Source organism: Kogia breviceps, chromosome 7 (assembly GCF_026419965.1).
Source record: "Kogia breviceps isolate mKogBre1 chromosome 7, mKogBre1 haplotype 1, whole genome shotgun sequence".
Lineage (NCBI taxonomy): Eukaryota > Metazoa > Chordata > Mammalia > Artiodactyla > Physeteridae > Kogia > Kogia breviceps.
Window position 1 is genome coordinate 118985289 of NC_081316.1, and position 20302 is coordinate 119005590.

The window sequence follows — 20302 nt, forward strand, 5'->3', positions numbered from 1 at the left end:
GATCCAGCTTGACGTTGGAACCAGTGCCGCGAGGGGCGTCCTGTGAGGAATGGGGTACGTCAGATGGGGAACAGGACCTGTGCAATAGTTTATGAACTCTCTAAATTAGTAAAATATATATTTTTAAATGTCTCAAAAGCATCCGGGGAGGAGGGGTCCTGGAACACACTGTGTAAGGCAGTGTCTATGTGCATCTTACTTCTCAAACTATAGATGACTTTTCTCCACCCAGAAAGGAGGGTTAACAGAGATGTACTAAGCGGACATCAGGCTGTGTCTACACCTGTGTAGGTGACGTGGCAGGTGGTGGGGGCCCAGAACCAGGCCTCAAGAGCACCCGCAGCTGCAGGAGACAGTGCGATGTGCAGGGACAGTGCCTAGAAAGAAATGCAGGTGCTGTGGCCCTACAAGCCCTTGAGACGTTAAAAGACCAGTAGGTGCCCGAGGCAAAGCAGGATAATGATTTTACATGCCCACAAGCCCCGGCGCCAAAGGTCGTCTGTGACCTCAACCCTACGGCTGCCTGGAGACCCGTCACCAAGGGCTTAGCTGCCCTTAAACAGCAGCTGGTCACGTGGAGGCCATAGGGACCTGCAGATCCACCTTCTTCACCCTGAAGCACGGGCCAGAGAAGACCCCGCACAAGGGTTGAGATCAGAGAGGCCGCTGCAGGAGGCCGTGCTGAAGGGCGCGTGGGGGCAGGAGCAGGGGCTCAAGGGCACCTGTGTCCCTTAGATGCCTTTTCAACGCCAGTGACCCTGGAGCTGGTGCTCAGGGTGGAGGGCGAGGAAGCAGAGCCAGTGACACAGGGTCTCGGGCGGCAGGACCGGGGTCAGGAGACGCAGCGACCCGAGGCCCGGCTCCGGCCAAGGGGTAGGCATGGGTGTGGTCCTCCGCGGGTGCTGGGGTCAGCCCGTCACCGCCAAGGCATTGCGAGGGAGCACAGCCAGTCTTGTCCCCGGCCTGTCCTCCAGGCAAGGCTGTCTGGGTGTAAACGGGCCCGCTCTTCCGCCATCCTGGGGGACAGGACACGAGCAACACAGCCTCTAGTCTCTGCTAAGGAGTCTCAGAGACAGGTATTCAGCCCTTCGCGGGGCGTCCTGCAGCAGCTGCCACAGCAGCCGAGTTGAGAGGAGGCTGTCCTCAGCCCCCAAAGGGAATAGGTCCAGAAAGCCCTAAGATTCCGCGAGTAAACAAGCTTCTCTGTTGAGTAAGGCAGGTGTGTTTGTTTCCTGTTGCTGCGGTAACAAATGAACCTGGTGACGTAAAACATTACAAATTTCTCATAGAGCGCAGGAGGTCAGAAGTCCAAAATAAGTCTCACTGGGCTAAAGCCCAGGTGTCCGCAGGGCTGGTTCCTTCTGGAGGCCCACAGGATATGCACACTTTTCCTTGTCCTTGCCAGCTTCCTCAGGACACCGGCAAACCTTGGCTTCTGGTCCAGCCCGGACCCTCAGACCCTGGCCTCTTTGACACCTTACCTTCTCTGACCCCGATCTTCCTGCCTCCCTCTTATAAGGCCTCTGTGATTACACTGCACAGCACAAACAATGAGGATGCGCTCTCCATCCCAGTTTCTTTAATTTAGTCACACCAGCAGGGTGCTTTTTTGTCACAAAGGTAACCTGTTTACGAGGTCTGGGGATAAGGACACGGAAACGTTTGGGGACTGGCTGGCGGCTCTGTACAGCCGGCCGTGATTGGCTCTCTGTGGTGGAATAGAACAATACGGACCAAACGCCCCCCTGATTCTGAAGCACACGTCCTCTTGAAGGATGATGGTAAAGCACAAGGGCTGGGGCAGAAGCCACTACGTTACTGTCAAGGAAAGGAGCTCCGAACTCCCTTCCTGGAGAGGTGTTTCCTCTTCAGGGATGATGGGACCCTGGAGAGGGAACGAGAACCACGGAAGCACCAGGGAGAGAGAGGGGCCCTTGCGGCCTGGACCAGGCGCAAGCGTCCAGTGTATACTCAGGGCGGAGTTGGGAGAGGCCTGCTTTGCTGTTTGTTTACCGTGATGATGTTTACTAGGGAACCCCTGAAGCCTGAGTACGGGGCGAGAGGCCCTCTCTGCTCTGTGCTAGACAGTGATGCTGCTGTAACACCCCGAACTGTGAATAAAGAGAACTGGGGCTCGAGAGCCGGCCCGGAAACGATGCTCACCCAGCCGGCCCCAAACATTTCCACGCTCACTCTCTCTGATGCAAAGAGAGCTGCCAGCCAAGAGGGCTTGGGAAGAGCTTCTCTGGGATGGGACTCGTAGGCAGTGACTGGCGTCCATGCCAGAAATCCAGCGCCAGACTGGCGGGGCCTGGCCTAGGTGGCAGGCTTTAGAAGTCCTAAACCCCGCTAGAGCCCGGAGGAATGTTCGGTGGTTCTGGGAGTGGTGGACAGGGAGAGGCGTCACCCAAAGTCCCTTCCAAACAAGACCGGCTTCGCAGCCGGGGGTGTGATCAGCAGAGAGCCCAGAGCTCCTGCGGGGCCCACCATCAGGGCTCAGAGCCACGCCTGCTGCAGGCCACGCCTCACCGGGAACAGCCCATGTGTGAAAACAGCGAAGCAGCGTGAGGGCAGTACTCTCTCTAGAGCCCCGACCAGGCTTCCTGGGGCCTGAATCCTGCTTCTGGATACCGACCAGGGTTCCAGGCCTTCCCCAGGCAATAGAAATTGACTAGAGGCCAGACAAGAAATTCAGGCAAGGCTTTGCTGGGGCCCCTGCTGCACAGCAGCGTGGCGGGAGAACAAACAACAGGTTCCCACGCTTGCTGGCTCCCTGGGTGGGGGAGGGGAGCTGGTTCCTTACATGGGGCGAGGGTAGGGGCGTGTCCAGGGGTCGTGCTGGAGGGGTGGCTTGGGTGTTTCGCCCACCCCCCTGGTGGTGCTGAGTGCAGGGGGCAGGCGCAGTGCCCCGCTTTTGCTCCCGGCTCCTCAGAATTGGCAGTTGGGTTGGTTTGTTTGTTTTTTAGTTGTTTTGTATCTTGTGTCCAGAATTTGCCTCAACTGTGCATGCTGCATGCAGTTATTTTTAGTCCCTTACAGTTTCTGTGTCTTTTGTTGCTGAAGGAGAGGTGTGTCTAGCTGCAAGCACTGCGGCAAAGGGTCCCAGGTCCCAGCCTGTCTCATAGGGACCTCTCGCCACGCGCCATTCCTCTCCCTTCCCGTAACAAGCATCGATCCCTAGTGTCCAGTTTGGTCTTTAAGGAGAAGTCACCTTGCATCAGAGAAGCCCGAGCAGCTCTGTCACCCAGGAGGTTGGGAGCACAGACGGGCAGGGCTTGGTGGCCAGGATGGCCATTGTCCTGAGAGGAGACAAATCTGGACAGGGGATGATACTTGCTCAGAACCAGGCGTCCTGGGGGGAGCTGGCAGTGCTCTGCAGGAAAACACCTGAGCAGGTGCCCGGGACCAAGGAAGCAGCAACTTCAGAGGCCATGCATGCGGCCCCACTGCAGGGCAGGCAGGTGCTGTGCCTGGTGAAGGCCTTTCTGCGGCACAGACGAGCGTTGTGGATCTTAGCAGTGAGGCCAGGCCGAGGAGGTGGCAGTCCGGCAGGGGACTCGTGTCCTTTCCAGGCATGGCACTGAGAGAAGAGTCTCCTCCCCTCACTTTCTATCGGGCTGAGTAGGTGCCTGGGGTCTTGGATAATTCAGGGTGGATGCTCTTTAGAGAGGGAGGCACTGAGGGTCACTAACTGCAAATAGAAAAGAGATATGGATGTATTTGCAAGCAAAACTGGGAGAGCAGGTCATAAGGACATCATTTAGATGTTCAGATTGGCGCCATCACTAATGCGTGACACCAAATCAGTGCTAACACTGGGACTTCCATTTCCCACATGTGGAAGAAAAGTAGTTATTGAAAAGTAGTTGTTTCTCTCAGTATGAGAGAGGTTCAGAGATAGAGGATGTAAGTATGCAGAGTGGGCCAGCGAACAGAATGGACTTGAATGTCTTCTCCAGAGAAGAACACGGAACCCTGAGGGAAGACAGACCTTGGGCTTCAGATGAAGGACTCTGGAGGCCCCTCTTCTCTCCTCCCCTTTGTCCCAGAAGCAGGTTGATTACACAAGACCTTGGAATAACTACGGGAGCTCAGAGACTCTGTGCTGTCCACTACTCTCCCTCACAAGTTGTTGTTAATTAATCTTCTGAGGAAGATTATGTGTCATGAGCCTGCATCACTGGGCACCTAACACAACATGAAACTCACGGTGATTACTTTTAATATTATCCCTCTAAGATGGGGCCTCAAGAAGTGTGTTTCTCCATGAAGTTGGTGTTTGGGGATGTTTCCACGGAAGCTGTGGCTGTGAGATGGACTTAGGATTGAGGAGACTCTGCAGAATCAGAACCACAATGAGGTTATCACCTCACTCTGGTCAGAATAGCTATTATCAAAAGTCTATGGATAACAAATGCTGGAGACGGTGTGGAGAAAAGGGAGCCCTCCTGCACTGTTGGGGGAAATGTAGGTTGGTGCAGCTACTATGGAGAAGAGTGTGGAGGTTCCTTAAACAACTACAAATAGAGCTACCATATGATCCAGCAATCCCAGTCCTGGGCATATATCCAGAGAAAACTATAATTCGAAAAGATACGTGCACCTATATTCATAACAGCACTATTTACAATAGCCAAGAGATGGAAACAGCTTAAATGTCCATCGACAGATGAATGGATAAAGAAGAAGTGGTACATGTATACAATGGAATACTACTCAGCCATAAAAAGGAATGAAATAATGCCATTTGCAGCAACATGGATGCAACTAGACATTATCACACCAAGTGAAGTAAGTCAGAAAGAAGAAGACAAATACCACATGATATCACTTCTATGTGGAATCTAAAGTATGGTACGAATGAACCTATCTACAAAACAGAAACAGACTCACAGACGTAGAGAACGGACTTCTGGTAACCAAGGGGGAGGGGATGGAGGGAGGGATGGACTGGGAGTTTGGGATTAGCAGATGCAAACTATTATATAGAGAGTGGATAAACAACAAGGGCCTACTGTAGAGCACAGGGAACTATATTCAATATCCTGTGATAAACCATAATGGAAAAGTATATAAAAAAGAATGTATATATATATTATATATATAGTATATAAAAATATATATTATATATATAATATATATATGTATATGTATAATTGAACCACTTTGCTGTACAGTAGAAATGAACACAACATTGTATTAACTCAATCAGCTAGACTTCAACTGAAAGAAAGAGTCTCCGCAGGAGAGTTCAGGTCAAGGCACCTCACCAGGAAGTGATTCAGACGCAGGGAGAAACCAAATTCATCACGTCCAGGTGGGCACCAGTGCCACAAGCCCCCCACTAAAGTGGCACCGACCACAGGAAGGCTGATCTTTCTCCCGGGAGCCCTGTGTTCCCTGGAGGAGACGGTGAGAAAATGGCATGAGCTCTCAGCTCCGGGGACATGGCTGGAGTCCCCTCTTCTGTGTTTGCAGGCAAGCGGTTTTCAACAGTCTGTACTAATTAGCTCTGTCACAGTTGGTTTTGAGGCATGTCACAAGTAATTTGTGGGTAATAATAAAGGAGCAAATTTTGCCAGTGATTTCTTTCTTTGTCAATTAGATTAATGTGTTGAGACTCCTTTGGTTGTAATGGAGAGATAGGCATATTGAATTACTTTGGGCAAGAGGAGGAACTTATTGCAAGTTCTATGTCACTCCAAGAGCAGGGCTACCGCTGGCTGTCAGCCTGGGACCGGGAATCCAGTGCCCCCAGGGCAGTCTTCTCTCACCTTTCAAACCTACTTTTCTTTACACGTTGGATTTATTTTCCCTGCAGGACAGTCTCCTCAACACGGCAGGAGGCGCAGCAGCAAACAGTTCACGGCCTCACGTCACACATGTTGCCAGCCCGGCATCCTGAATCTCTGCTCCAGGTTCCAATTTTTTTTTTTTTTTTTTTTTTTGCGGTATGCATTCGTCTGTCTCACTGTTGTGGCCTCTCCCGTTGCGGAGCACAGGCTCCGGACGCACAGGCCTAGCGGCCATGGCTCACGGGCTTAGTTGCTCCGCGGCACGTGGGATCTTCCCGGACCAGGGCACGAACCCGTGTCTCCTGCATCGGCAGGCGGATTCTCAACCACTGCGCCACCAGGGAAGCCCTCCAGGTTCCAATTTGAACATCTCTAAGGGATGAAGGATTCCCATGGGTGTGTCTTGCAGCCGCTGCCCAAACAAAGTGTGTCACATTCCTGATCACCTGACTCCAACCCAGGTCCCCACCTCCCAGATAAACCTCTGTCACCCAGACCCAATCTCCACATCCCTTTAATAGCTGTTACTCTGGTCCAATCTTCCATCTCTCTCCAACACCCTTTATGTTCTGGTCTAAAACTTAGAGTCTGTCAGTAGAATTTCCCCTGCATCCTGAGCTCCTTCTCTAAAAGTGGCATTCATGTGCTTTTCTGGAAGATATTATTACCTCTTGAGTTCTTCTCTCAAGTGGAGGCTGAATCTTCTCTTTCCCTGACCCCACCCCAAACCTCTGGCTCTATACTCCTTGCTCTCTGTTGCTTCCACAAAATCACTTTTTATTCCTCAAAATCGCCAAGCCTTAGGGACCAGGTGGTTAAACTGTATCTAGCCCCGTCCTCTCTGTTCACCTCATCATTGACCTCCTGACCATTTCCCCTTGCTCATTCCAGTTTTTTTTTTTTTTTTTTTTGCGGTACGCGGGCCTCTCACTGTTGTGGCCTCTCCCGTTGCGGAGCACAGGCTCCGGACGCGCAGGCTCAGCGGCCACGGCTCACGGGCCCAGCCGCTCCGCGGCACGTGGGATCTTCCCGGACCGGGGCACGAACCCGCATCCCCTGCATCGGCAGGCGGACCCTCAACCACTGCGCCACCAGGGAAGCCCCGCTCATTCCAGTTTGAGAACTTGCCTTATTACCATCATCCTCCCTACCCCATCTTCCACTTCTGTGAGGACAATTCATCCGAAATCCTGCTGTTCTATTTGCATTATATTTGGGCCTGTGGGGACCCAAGGGGCTGCAGAGAGCAACAGAGGAGGAAAATGTAATTTAAAAAAAAGTGGGGCCTCAGCTCTGCCTTGAGTTACACGTGATCGCTCTAGATGGGGTGTGGGGAAGGGTGTGTCAGGGGAGAAGCAGTGTGTGTAGCCTCACGGGGATGAGAAACAGCCCCATTCATGTCAAAGTCTGGACGTGATTTCTCCTGGGCAGGACACAGTGGAGGGCAAAGTGCAGAGGCCGAGGGAGAAGACCAAGAGGACTTTGGAGGGCTGTCTCCGCCATCTTTAAGGAGGCCCACCTCCTTAAAGCTGCTCTTTACGATAAAGAGCAGCTGAGTAGTTTCGCACCTGTGCACGTCTTGGTCACAGTATTTTGCACATGATTTGCGATAATTTGGTCTTAGGCTCTCTCTTTCGACTGAGGACTTCCGAGGATGGAGACCTTCTCCCCATCTTTCTGTCTCCTTTTTTGAGCACAGAGTAGGGGCTCTGTGTTCACTGAATGGAACAGTAAACTTTGTGAGATGCCTCAGCTCTGCCTGTTCATAGAATTATTTACAAAGGAAAATATAATGAAAAGTGTATTCCAAGTTATGAATGGCAGCCTTAGAGACAAACTTTAGAAACCCAGCCAATTCACAGCGTACACTCCACTGGGATAACATTTTTGTGACTTTGACATTTTTTCAAACCTACTCTAGAGAACTGGGATGCAGCAACTTTGTGTCGAGGAGTTTGTGCACACAGCTAATACTTTACATTGCTTGATCGGTTTACGGTCTGCAAAGTGCTTTTCAGGAACATTATTTTATTAAGTCCTCTCCATCAAGAGTAAGAGAATAAAAGGCAGGTCTTGGGGCTTCCCTGGTGGCGCAGTGGTTGAGAATCCGCCCGCCGATGCGGGGGACACGGGTTCGTGCCCCGGTCCGGGAAGATCCCACATGCCGCGGCTTAGGCCCATGAGCCATGGCCGCTGAGCCTGCGCGTCTGTCCGCAACGGGAGAGGCCACAACGGTGGGAGGCCCGCGTACCGCAAAAGAAAAAAAAAAAAAAAGGCAGATCTTATTATCCTTGCAAGAAAGACAGATATTTTAAGCCACTTGTCCAAGGTCATACAACCAATAAGTGATTGTGTCTGAACTTAAACTGGCATATTTGGTTCCAAGTACATGGTCCCTCCGTTGCTTTGCGCTGCCCCTGGGTTACAGGGAGGATGCCTGACATTGGAGAGAGTGGGGGTTACCAGGGACGTTGCCCTCTGGAACTGCTATAAAAAATGAAAACAAAAAAACAGGTAAAAGCCATCTGTGCTAATAAGTGTGTGAATTGCCTACAAAAACTGGCCATACTTTCATCCTTTCACTGCTTATGCTATTGGTCAGACCCTTGTATTGTGTCTGGCCTGAATCTCAGTCTTTCAAGAGAGATGTGCAGAAATGTAAAAGGAATTCAGTCTATTCTATCTGATCCATGAAAGAATATTATAGGGAGGATTGTGGTCACTATCTCCACAGAGGGCATAGCCTCACAGGAAATTAGCAAGTTGCAGCAATACAAATATAGGTTAGACCCAAGAAAAAGTGACTGATTGTGAGGGCTGTGAGGTGCAGAGAATGTTTTCCAAGCAGGATATGAAATGTCGATCACTGCAGATTTTAAGAATAGGAGAGATTCTGTACAGAGTATGGTGAAAAGCCTGGAAGCTGAGAGATATACATAACTAGCTCTGCTTTACATCCAGGGGGAGATGTGGCAACGGTACCCTCCAGGCTTGCCCTGAATGTTTGATTTTCATTCAGCTCCCCTCCCATGTTATGTTACTGTGTAGTTTGCTAACTACAAGTAAATGTGTTTTCCTCTCTTTATTTTTTATTCAACATGTGAAGTATGATCTAGGTGTCCATTCCCAAGAAAAATCTGCTGTCTGAAAAGTCCAGCCCTCTGATGATAGCAGAGGTGAAAACAGAAAAAAGAAAGAAATCAAACCATCTGTCTTTTTCTCATCTTGTCCTCACCAAACGCAGAACCATGTTAGAAGCAACACAACACACCTAAAAAGGGTATTAGTGATCCTTTTCACTCTTTACCAATTGCCTTATTCTGCACTCTTCCCCAGATCCAAAGTGATTATATCTGTCTGTCTTTTTGTTTAAAATATATACTGATATGTTTGGAGGCATGTATATTTATAGATCTTTAATGATTTTCTTCTTACATCATTACACACTACTGTTAGGGTGTGGGGGTGGGGTTTCAAAAATAACAGGATTCTGCCCCTCCCTGCATCCACATCCCCTCGAGATGCATAACTCTGAGACATCCTCCACGTTGATTCTGGGCTTGGCCTTGGACTCCTTTGCCTTTGCGACGTCAGCAGTCCACCCTGTATCACCCAGCCCCTAGCCAGCTCACCTCAGTCTCATCAGAGTCCAACAGAGATTAACCAAGACTAAGCCTACAGCCAAAGGACCACCGGCTGATCGTTACCTAAATAAGTGGTTGGTTGAAACTACTCAGCTTTTAGATGGTGTGTTACCCAGTTCGAGACAACTACAGAGTCTGTAAACTTAGAAATGGCAGAAGTTGTTTCTAATCTCTTCCATTTTAGGTTTGCTTTATTTCAGAAAAAAAAAAAAAAAAGAAAAGAAATATACATACAGACACTAACCCATCAAATACCCATGGACACAACACCAAGACTTTAATGTTGCTTTTGTTTCCCATCATTTAATAATACAGAGAGAATTACAAATGAGGTCAACCTCTCTGCAAACCTATTCTCCTTTTTACTTCCTTTTAGCAATTATTTTCATGAATTTGGTAGGTATTTCCCCTGTCCAAGCTTTTCCACTTGTACTATACGTATGTGAGTCCATATTTTCTTTAGATAGGAAAGTTTTCTTTATTCAGTGAGACTAATATATATTAAATTATATATAAAATTCCTTCATGTATGTAAACCTGAATTTGTTTTTCCATTCCCCGCTAATAGACATTTGGGGTGGCTTCCCACATTAGAAAACATGCGTCTATAAAGATTCCTGTGCTTATGTCCTTGTGCACATATGAGGGTATTAGCTGGAATCAGTTATTATTTAATAACCATTTAGTGTGCACTCTCTCAATTTTACAAGAAATTGCCAACTCCCCAAAATAGCAATGATAATTTAAATTTTTATTAGCCATACATGAGTTTCAATTTCCTCACCTGAAACAAATACTTGATATTTTTTTTCAGCCAAGGGTAGGGTTAAGGAGTAAAGCAAACATTTTTAAAAGTCAGAAAATTACATAAAGAGAACTGTGCACAGAAGACTTAATTATAATACATGTTAATACATTTTAATAAGATAGGTGAAAATAGTGTCTTGTTTTATTTGCATTTTACTGATTACTGATAAGATATAGCATTTCTTTATATGTATTAGTCATGCAGACTTTCTTTTCTTTGAATTTCCTGCATGAATCGGTTGCACATGTTTTTATTGTGCTGGTCATTTTGTTATTGTTTTTTTAAAAGTTCTTTCTATGGATATTTACCTCTTCTCCTTTATAAATGTTGCAAATATTTCCTCCAGTTGGTTTTTGCATTTTACTTTGTCCTAGTATCTTAGCCATGCAGAAAATTTCATCGTGATGTAAATTAATGTAATCCGTCTTTTAATTTATCATGTGGACTTCTTTTTTGTCTCACTTTTTGTTTAAAAAATTATTTCCTCTTTCAAGTTCATAAGATATTTACATATATGTTCTTTAAATAATTTTATGGTTTTGCATTAAATCCATGTGGAATTGAGTTTTGGGTAGATGTAGAAGAGACCATACATTATTCCACAGGAAAAGGAAATGATTCTTTCAATTTCTTTTAAGGAATTTCCTTTAAGGAATTTAGCGTTTAAAGAATTATGCATTTTTAACCCTTTCACTCTCCATATTGATTTTAAAAACATCTTTATTAAATTATCAGACTTTTAAAATGCTTGGCTCTGGTTCTGGGTCTTCTATTCTGCTCTGATTTTTTTTTTTTTTGGTCTATTCTTACACATATACCACATTATTTTAGTTATTGTAACTTTAAAGTGAATGTTGACAAATGGTAATGTCTCTCCTCTTTGTTCTTATTTTATAGAAACGTCTTGGCTATTGTTATTCATTTGCTATTTTATTTTAGACATGATGTTTTAAGTTTCACAAAAAGTCCTTTGAGAGTATGATTAGAATTTCATTTCATTTAAAGATCAAATTGGAAGAATTATATTATATATTTTATTATATATTATAATATAAATATATTATATTATAATTATAATACTGAATTTTCCTATCAGAATAATGGCTATCACTCTATTTATTGAGGTCTTCTTTGATGCTCTTCATGAGTTTTGTATTTCTTTCCATAAGAGTTCGACCCATCTTTGGCTAGAGTGTTCCAAAGTACGTTTTATAATTTTTTGTTGTTATTGCAAATAAGTATTTTCTTTCCTGTCATACTTTCTCACCCATTATTCCTGGCAAAGAGGAATATTCTTTAAAATACTCAGATTATATCCTGCAACTCTACTGTACTTTTTATGTCTATAAATTATAAGTTATTTTGGATTTCTATTTATGCAATTACATCTTAAATAAATCAAAAAGTATAGCCACTCTTCCTTTCCAACTCTAAAACATCTTTTCTTTCTCTGTCTTATTTTTGTGTGGTACCTCCAGTAAAATGCTTAACACTCATTCACATCCCAAATATTTATTGAGAACCTACTATATGACTGAGCCTGTTTAGATGCTTGAAATACACAGTATACAAAACAGAAAAACGTTGTTTTCCTCATGTAGGCCCCATTCTAACAAGAGACAAAAATATTTGTATATATTACATATACAGTGTTAAACAATTATAAGTGTTGTAAGAAAAATATAAAGTAGGATTAGAGAGTTTAGGCTCAGAGGGTGCTGGCTGTAATTTTAAGTAGGGTTATCGCCATAAGCCTTAATGAAGTGATATTTGAGGAAAGATGTGAAGGAGGTGAAATGGTTCACCTTGCAGATATCTGGGTGTATAGTCAGGCCACCCAGGATGGCTGTCTGCTTGTTGTCTGTCCGTCCCCCTGCTGGACCAGTTCTGCTTCACCTACACCCCACTCACAAGACTGACCTTTCCCCTTAATAGTAGAGCCGAATCAGTAAATACCTACATACTTGCCACACCTCCCAGCTGGTGCTTGTTATCTTTAGATCAAGATGGCTCCCCTTTGACAGTTTAACAGAGGGAAGACCTCAGCCCCAGGAAGATACTTAGCCCAAGATGCTAAGAGGGCTGTGCCTCTCGGCTGGTTTCCCTGGTAACCAATGGCCAATCTGATGTCAGTTACTCTCCTATAACTGGTGGTCCCCCTATTTACCCGGGAGCAAAGACTGCTTCTGCCCTGTCCTGCCCACTGTCTGCCTGCCGTCCACGGTGGGCTCCAGGTGTGTAAGATCACCCATCTATTAAACCACTGCTTTTGCTCCAGGTGTGTAAGATCACCCATCTATTAAACCACTGCTGTTGCTGACTCCAGGCTCTTTCTTTGGTCTTGAGGCGGGGCTAGTACAGGGCTTGCAGGCCTGTGGGGTGCAGCCCAGCACTGGGGAAAGAACGCTCCCGGTAGAGGGACGTTCTCAGACAAGGTTCAAAGCAGTGGAGAAAGTGAGAAATAAGAACTGAATTCTGGGTTTTCTGTTGAATTGGATGTGATGTTTGAGAGAAAGTAAGCTCTCAAGAAAGACTCATGTTTGTGGCTTAAACGGCCAGAAAGATACATGTTGTCTCAACGGGGAAGGGAAGACTGGGGTTAAGCAGATTAAGGGTGAGAAGAGCAGAAGTCTTACTTCGGACGTGATGCTGGGCTGCACCCGCACAGGCAGTCCAGCTTCGAGACGGAAGCAGGAGCCCGGAGTCAGCAACAGAGACATCCGTGGTTTAATGGATGTGGGCGCTTAACACACTGGAAACCAGGTCCTGGAGAGACACCCCAATGTGTGTAGCACAAGGTGGGTAGAACATCTTCACTCCCGGGGGGGGAGGGGAGACGACCAGGTGTAGGGGAATTGACGTCAGGTTGGCTCATGGGTTACCAGGGAAACCAGCAGCGGGGCACAGCCCCCCGCTGTCCCTTTAAGAACAATCACCAGCTGGGGTCTGGGGCGAGTATGTAGGAAGGTCAGCCAGGGGAGTAGGTGTAGGTGAAGCAGGCACTGGACAGTCAGGGGATGTACAGAGAGCAAGAGAACAGCCATCCTGAGTGGCCTGATTATACACCTGGAAAGCTTGTGGATTAGACATCCGAGGAGCCCATGTTGGGTATTAGCTGGATACAAGCGCTTTTTAGCCAGGTGGTGAAAAGTTTTTTAAAATATTGTATATATTTTTCACCTGTACTTTACCATAAAATTGGTAAAGTTAGTCAATTTGACAAAGTTCGTAAGAGAGGTCTGGCTGGAGATAAAAATTTGAGAGACACTGGCAAATAGAAAGTATTTAAAGTTATGAGACTCGATGAAACCATAAAAACTGAGGACTGAGCCCTGAGGCACTCTAAAATAAGAGATTGTAGAGATGAGGAACCAGGAAAGGTGAGGGAGAAAGAACAGCCAGTCAGGAGGAAAACCAAGACTCTGGCTTCCTAGGAACTGAATGCAGGGTGTGTAACTGGAGGAGAGTGAATAAAGGTATCAAAGGCTGTCGACAGGTCAGGTGAGACAGAGGTCAGAAGAGACCATCGAATGTAAACCTGGGTGAGTTCATGTTCAGTAGAAATGATGGGGACAAAACCCTCTTTGGGGGATTTGAAGACAGGATGGAGAGAGACATCTGACACAGTGAAAGTAGCTAACTCTTCTGAGTTTTGTTAAAAAGGAAAGCAGAAAACTGAGGCTGTGGCCACAAGAGAAACAAAGAAGGACGCAGAGAATGGAGAAATAGCATGTATATGTGCTGATGAAAAATATCCAATAGCAAGAGAAAAAATGATGTAGAAGACAAAGACAAGGATTTTAGAAGTTATGTCCTTGAGTGAATGAAAGTGAACATAAGCTCGAGTATAAAGCAGGAGAGATGGGTTCGGATAGAGCTAATAAGGCATTTCTAATCAAGTCAGGGACATGCCCTTCTATTCCACTCTGCTAAGAGCTTGTTTGAATCATAACTGAACATTAAATTGCATCACATTATTCTCTAGGACCTATTTCACCGATCATAGCACATTCCTTCTTTTATTAACATGGTATGTTAGTAGTTTATCTCATGTTGAATGTCTTTGTATACATGGGATAAATGCTACTTAGTCATGATGTATTTTTACACAATACTATTTTCAATATTTTAAGAATATTGCTTCTGTGTTGCAGTTTTGCCTTAAAAAATTAATCCTCTAAAACAGTTTTGTAAGACAGGAATTATCTCTTTCTCTTTCCTGAGGATTTGGTGAAATCTACAAAATTATTTAGAGCTGATGCTTTCCTAGGGAGAAGATTTAGACTAATGATTTAATTCCTTCATAATTATTGGTATACTCAAGATTTTCTACTTCTTCTGGAGTCAGTTTGGTGATTTATATATATGTGGTTTTATATATATATATATATATATATATATATTTTAATTGTGGGAACAAAATTGTTCATAATATTGTTTTAACTGTACCTGTAAGTATGTTTTTTTCCAATCTTCATTGCATAGAATATTTTAAAAATTAATTTTATCATGAGCATTTATTTTTACTTACATAGGTATATGCAATAAAAAATACTCAATTTTCTAATTCCAAGAGAACCTATGCATTTGAGTTTAATTCTAAAAAGATCTTTGAAGGCTTACTGAGTGGACGTACATTACAAGGTTTATAAGTAAATTTAACTTTCTATAACAAATACTAAATGAATAAATACAATTTCCCACAAACCACAACTTAAACATACATTGTACCAATGATAACCTTGAACTTTAGAGTTATATTTTATGAGACAAATGTAAACCATTTCGGTTAGAACCTCTTAGGAGAATTTCTTTTAAATAAACTAGCTAAGAAAGCAATTTTATGGTAAAGTACAGGGGAAAAATATATACAATTTTAAAAAAAACTTTTCACCACCTGGCTAAAGAGCACTTGTATCCACAAACACTCTAATTGAACTTTCTCATTATTTAACGTTGAAATGAGTAGACTATGATTTATTCTAATTTTAACCAAGGCTGAATCAATGGGTTAGGGACTAACAATTTTCTATTCCCACTTCTCTCTCTTTCTTGAAGTTTTGCCATACATTTTCTGTTGTGTTGTTTTAATTTATAGAATTAGCTTCTGGTTTTGCTAAAAATCCCTATAGACTCATTTAGTATATTTCTGTGTTAGTCATCTTTACTTTTATTTTTATTATTTCCTTCATTCATTATGTTGTTTAGTTTTCTTAACCTAGATTTGTGATTGAGTGCATAATTCATTACTGAATAACTCAAGTTTCAGATTTTCTTCTTTTTATTTTGTACATTTAAAGCTGTAAAATTTCCCACAATTACTACTTTAGCTGCAAACCGCAGTTTGGATATATAGAGTTTCTTTGTCATTCCTATCTAGATATTTTATAAGCCTACTGAGATTTCTTTAATTCATGAGTTACTTAGAAATATGTTTTTACATTGCCATGTATATGGGTAGAGACCATTGAAATTGTGTTTTTATTGATAATATTGCATTGAGATCAATGAACTCAGTCTGCATGATTTCTTTTCTTCTGAATTTGTGATAAATGTACAAATATAGATATAAATATTCATGACAGTAGGAGTTTGCTGTAACATGGCTTTAGCTCTAAAAAATTTACTTATTTGCTCCTGGCCTCTACCTAGATGTTTTCTTATAAGAGTTGTGGAGGGGGGATGAAAGGCAACATGAAATCCACTGGGGAATACAGGGGCATGGTGGGTAGGCCTCAGATCTCAGAATCCTCCCTGACCAATCTATCCCCATACGACCAATGAAATGGGTGACAACAAACCTGGAGGACCTTGGAATTACTGCTGCTGTTCTGGACATCTCTGCTAGGCACAGAGTCTAGTGTTGCTTCCACGGAAATTTCAAGCAGAGCTGACAACTGCTATCAGGCAGCTCAAAAATGAAGCTGGGACTTAGTTGGATTTGGACTGTGCAGCTATGGGCCCCCTAGCGAGTGCTCTCTTTTCAGTTCCCTTTCTTCTCTCCCTGGGGCTCCTCTATGTATTATTTATCCTTGTAGGCAATCCAAGAAGCCCCATATGTTGAGCCAATTCACCTGCCAAGTGATAGCTTGTATCTTTCTCCTGCCTCTTTGCCACATGGAAGCCAGCTCAGTAAAGCATTATTTGCATTGCTTTGCATCTCTCCCTGGTTCACTTTCCTTTGTGTCGCCTTTACTGGCTTGGGTTTTCACCACTTAAACAGAAGGCCAACACTTTAATGCTTCATTCAAGCTCTGTTGTCTCGGCATCCCAGACTAAGGCAACCGATATTACAAGTGAAATCTGGAAAACATACCCTTAAAAATGTTTTTTTGAGTTGGGTGGTCTTCCTGTCTGGAAGCAATATAGACTTGTTTGCTGGTAGTTGCGAAGGTGGTATGGAGTAGCAGTGAAGTGGATCGAAGCTTTCCTCGGTGGTTAACTGAACAGCAAGTGTCAGCGTCAGTTTGGAAACCATGAACATTGTAAGGCTTGTGGAGTAGATGGATGATTGTGATGCCCGTAGGCACTTTGAAAAAAAAAAATAAGCTGAGGACAGCTTTTGCCAACTTAGTAGGTCCTAAAATTAGGGGGTGTCTCTGGTAGCTTCAAAGGCAACCCTTACGTTCTGCATTCTCAGAGTGGACGGATTGGATAGTCGACCATTCACACAGCTGGGGCTACTCTCGCACAACGCAGGAGTCAATGCTTCAGCAAGGACCTATGGAGTAAATCCTGTAATAACTAGCTTGGAAAGCTTCCTGAAACTGGGACTCAACAATGACCTGCACGAAACTAAGTAGATGTGTCGGTTTTGGAAAAGGGATAAGAAGAGTTGGGAATGTGGGCATGTTAGCGTGAACCGATTATGTATAACCTGGGACCCGACCATCTGATGATTCCCCAGGAGGGTCCAGAAGGCACATACATCCCTAGAGCAGTAAGGAGTGGGGTGGTAATGGGTATATGGGCACTGCTGAGAAGCTGCATAGCTATCTTCTGAAAGCCGAGGGAGGTTGGGGTGTTGCTATGTTTGAACCGGTCTTTTTCACGTCAATATCAATAATGCGATCATGAAATGACAGACGTCACGCAGCATCACATAACCATCACAAGTGAGATGAATGTGGTTACTGGGATAGGCTGTAAGGCTGCCTTAACCAACAAGAATATATGGTGGTGGCTAATGATCACGGTGTTTTCAAGGACAAGACAGAAGGACCGAAGCCTAGGGTATTACGCGGTTTATATAATCAGGAGAAGTAGCAGGTTGATATTAATTGACACAGTAGTGAGTCACAGCACCTCACCTGGTGATCAGATCTAAGCCGGTTCATGGACTCGGAACCTACTGGTTGAAGAGGAAGAAATGTCCCCGTCACGAGTTGCCCTGCTACTCCACTATACGTATTCACAGTAAATATTTCTCCAAGCTTTTCCAAAAAAATTTAAGAGAAGTCCTCACTATGCAGTGGCTGAAGAGATAGTTCCATAATTGTTAGCTATTGAGTCTGAACTTATGGGATGGAAAACACCACCAGGTCCTCCATAATTAGGGTGAGGGCTTGTGGAAGTCAGCTGATAAATAGATTCTGGCCTGACATTATCTCAATTGTGGTTTCACTGAGTCAGCAGACTCACTCTATGGTTATTTCCCTGGATCCCAAATGTGTAATTGGGATAAATATTTTTAGCATCTAGCGAAACATTGGCTTTGGTTTCCTGATCTGTGGATATTATACTAATTAGTGAAAACTTCTGAAATGCCTTCCCCCTCAACCCTCCCTCCCCCATTGCCAAGAAGAAATATTGTATTCCTTGAGAAAATGTAGATATTCATATTACAACTAAAGACATAAAACGAGGAAAGGGTGTATGGTCTCTATCATATCTCTTTAATTTATCTGTCTGACCCTTACAAAAATGGACCATGGCAGATGGTTGTGGAATACAAGATAACCTAATGAGATGGTTTTCTAAATCACAGCTGCTGTTTCAAGTGTCACTGTTACTGAGAAGATTAACACAATTTCTGCCACTGGGTAAGTGGCTGATAATTTGGAAAATGCTATTATTGTCTGTTGTCTTAATATCTGATAATACAAAAGGGTCAAAAATAGTTTGCCTTTGCATGGCAAGGAAAGCAGTATACTTTAATATCCTGCTTTAAGACATGTTAAATAATATGCTTTCTATCATAGTATAGTCAGTTCTCAGAGACTTTCATGGTATTGACATGGTGAGCAGAGAGTCACACGTAGAACCCCAGAGATATGCCACATGTACTATCTGTGTTGAAAGTCAGTTTACATAGTTTTTGTTGTGTCTTTGTTTTGTTTTATTTTAATTCCCAATCATTCACAAACTAATACTCGTATAAACTACAGAGCTAAAAGCTTAGCTGTAGTGGAAATATCAAAATAATATATGAAAGTGTTTAATTGCTCTCACTTTCTGTACTTATTATCTCTAGGACAGGTTAATTTATCTTTTGGACTTATCTTTTGGTGATAACAAATAGTTCACAGATCAGCAGCACTGCTCTAAATGCCTTAATAAGACATGTATACATATATGTAGGTACATAGAAACATATATGTGTGTTTTATTTATTTACATATATATGCATGTCTATGTGTATGTATACCCACACAAACACACATACCAACCATAGAATAAGAAATTTAAAAGTTACAGAAATTAAAACACGTGGCACATTTATCCTGTGGTCTGAAATGTGCTGTGACTTTGTAAAGTACAACTTGCTGCATTCTGTAGCTTCTTCAGGGAAGCTAGAGGCATAGCACTTGGCCGTCCTCTTTGGATTTTTGAGGTAAAATACACTCCCTTTCAGAGCACTGCTTCAGAGACTTACTGAGCCATCCAGAGACTTCCATACAAGGGTTTTCTGTAGGTTCAGACTGCCTTCCATGATGTTCTGATCCCTGGGCCATATAATTCAGGTGATAGAAGACCTGTCGTGGATAAGGATGCCAGATGAAATTTTTGTTGAACTCTAGTAGAAGTCACAGAGAAGACATCTAAGGTTCTGGCACAGAGACATGGTTTACCCATCAGAGAACTACTTTTCCACTTGAAACATAGCTTCTAGTGAGATACCGGGTGGGGTATAGTAGATACTGAGCTCCTGCCCATAGAAAACCAAAGAATTGTAACCTGCAATCGCCAAGGAGCGAGAAGGCAACACCCAAACATAGAGGCACATCGCAAGCTCTGCTTGAGTTACCTGCACCTTCTAACATTCCGTTGGCCAAAGAAAGTCACAAACGTAATCTAACGTCAAGGGGCAGGAAAGTGTGTTCTGGCCGCCCCGAGGTCGAAGGAAGTCATCAGTGGAATTGGGACATATATTCCTCCTGTGGAGGGAAGCGGGAGACTGAATATATATGAACAATAACGTAACCTATCGTACCTACCAATATATGAAGTCAGGCAGGCTGATCAGAAGTCCATCCGGGAAATGGTACCTTTGGGACCAGCCTCAAACACACCCAAGAAGCGCGATGTGTTATATGAACAGACGTCATCTGCATCTGACGTCCTGCCTCTATTCCCTCAGACATTCTTATCACCGCATTGTCACGTGAGGAGGTTCCTAGGACCAGCTGACTGCAGAGGAAAGGAATTTGACCTGATGTGTCGGTACAAAATATTAGCACTACCCTGAAAGGAGCTACTGCCTTCTATACAGGGAGGGGTCAGAAGGTAAGCTATGGACAGACTTTTTTTTTTTTGCGGTATGCGGGCCTCTCACTATTGTGGCCTCTCCCATTGCGGAGCACAGGCTGCAGACACGCAGGCTCGGCGGCCATGGCTCACAGGCCCAGCCGCTCCGCGGCACGTGGGATCTTCCCGGACCAGGGCACGAACCCGTGTCTCCTGCATCGGCAGGCGGATTCTCAACCACTGCGCCACCAGGGAAGCCCCGGACAGACTTTTGACAGGATGGCTTGCTTGATTCATCAGAGGCTTGCAGGAATAAGACCAGAAGGAAACAGAGAAGGAGATCTGGGGGAGAGTGATGTGGATGGACC

General features: G+C 44.4%; 1 long non-coding RNA gene across 1 annotated transcript; it reads right to left on the reverse strand.

The window, feature by feature from the left end:
- Nucleotides 1-2309: 2309 nt before the first annotated feature.
- On the reverse strand, nucleotides 2310-19727 carry LOC136794547 (uncharacterized). The gene is made up of 3 exons (XR_010841530.1): nucleotides 19495-19727; nucleotides 19123-19222; nucleotides 2310-3691 (listed from the first exon to the last, which is right to left on the reverse strand). It is a non-coding gene; the product is annotated as an uncharacterized lncRNA (long non-coding RNA).
- Between the last annotated feature and the right edge of the window lie 575 nt (nucleotides 19728-20302).